The sequence below is a fragment of the Octopus bimaculoides genome, chromosome 7 (genome assembly GCF_001194135.2).
Source record: "Octopus bimaculoides isolate UCB-OBI-ISO-001 chromosome 7, ASM119413v2, whole genome shotgun sequence".
NCBI classification, from domain to species: Eukaryota; Metazoa; Mollusca; class Cephalopoda; order Octopoda; family Octopodidae; genus Octopus; species Octopus bimaculoides.
The window spans coordinates 34,450,134-34,452,114 of NC_068987.1; positions in this window are offsets into that span (position 1 = coordinate 34,450,134).

A 1,981-nucleotide genomic window follows, 5' to 3' on the forward strand; every position below is an offset into this window, starting at 1 on the left:
ATAATAATAATAATAATAATAATAATAATAATAATAATAATAATAATAATAATAATAATAATAATAATAATAATAATAATAATAATAATAATAATAATAATAATAATAATAATAGAAAAACATCTACGAATTGTCCATAGCTTCGGCAACGACGTCAAGATAAGCATGGAGTTAGACAAACGTGCCAAAGTCACATTAAGAAGAGGTACATCAATCGGCACTGAATAGACTGCAACAATAAAATGATGGATTAAACCAAACGTTCAAAACTTTAAAATCGATGTTGAATTAAGTAAACTGGATTCGTATTTTCACTTATAGCTAGCAATTTAGTGGAAGTGGTTAAATCGATTACATCGAGCGAGTTGCCCAGGTGTTACTTATTTTCTCGACCTCGGAAGGATGAAAGGCAAAGTCGAACCCGGCGGCATCGGAACTCAGAATGAAAACAAAACTGAGCAAATGCTGCTGAACATTTTGCCCCGCATGTTAACAAGTCTGCCAGTTACCGCCTTAGTGTCGCCTTAAGTATATTGATACATTTGAAGGTCTGATATTGTATAGAAATTTCGTGCCGAGAGTAACAAATTTGTAAGTAACTAATAAGTGAGGCAAAAGTGAGGAAGTACGTCATCGATCTGTATTTGGGTATGCATCCTGTCTACACTTAATATATTATACAAATATTTTCCGTGAAAGAAACTTTCAAAATGGAGTGTGGTATGCAGAGCGGTGTGGTCTAGTCATGATGGTGTTGCTCTTATGGTCCTAAGATGATGATTTGCATATCATTACAGAGTGATGCGTTATAATATTGTACAAAATACTTCATTTCACATTAATCCAAGCAAGTTGGGTAATATATATGCGACAGAATGGCATAGTGGTTAGGACAGCGGACTCGCGGTCATAGAATCACGGTTTCGATTCCCAGACCGGGCGTTGTGAGTGTTTATTGAGCGAAAACACCTAAAGCTCCACGAGACTCCTGCAGGGTATGTTGGCGAACCCTGCTGTACCCTTTCACCACAACTTTCTCTCACTCATTCTTCCTCTTTCTGTTGTGCCTGTAATTCAAAGGGTCAGCCTTGTCACACTGTGTCACGCTGAATATCCCCGAGAACTACGTTAAGGGTACACGTGTCTGTGGAGTGCTCAGCCACTTGCACGTTAATTTCACGAGCAGGCTGTTCAGTTGATCGGATCAACTGGAACCCTCGACGTCGTAAGCGACGGAGTGCCAACAACACCAACAAATGCATTCTGAGTCTATTGTTTGGGAAGAATTTTTTATCCATTATGTGCGTGTATCTGATTGTGTCTGTGTGCGCGCGCGCGCGAGTGTTTATGCATGTTTCTATGTATATACTTACACGCAGAGGTGTAATTTCATGATGATTTGTAGGCGTTCTCGATTGTAAGCGTAATTGTCACACTCCTTGAGTGCCTGCTGCTAGTCCTCATTTATTAAATGCAATTTTGGATGGAATGATGTATATTTATTATTATGCAGTAATATTGATGAAGTGTGAATACAAAATTGCGCACTTCCTGGTAACAATCTTATGAAAGACGTTTCGTCCACAGAATAAAAGTGTTTAATTCAATATGAGACATCCTTGCACAGCATGTACTTTAATACGAATAATAGATGTCTCGCATATGATGTTTTATCAATGAAACATAATAATTCATTATATTTCTCGTGTATGTTTCGTTAAACATTTAGTCCTAGTTTCTGTGTAGTGATATTTATGATGTTGATAACAAAATATCACTTTTGTATTTTTAACTTCCAATCATTTAACTCTATCAAATTTGGATACAGAATACTTTTAATTATAATTGTGTTACTCTAATTGTTTCTGGATGTTCTGATATGTATCAGCTACAGTATCTATCTATCTATCTCACACCCTCTCTCTTGCTGTCTCTCTCTCTCCCTATATATATATATATATATATATATATATATATATAT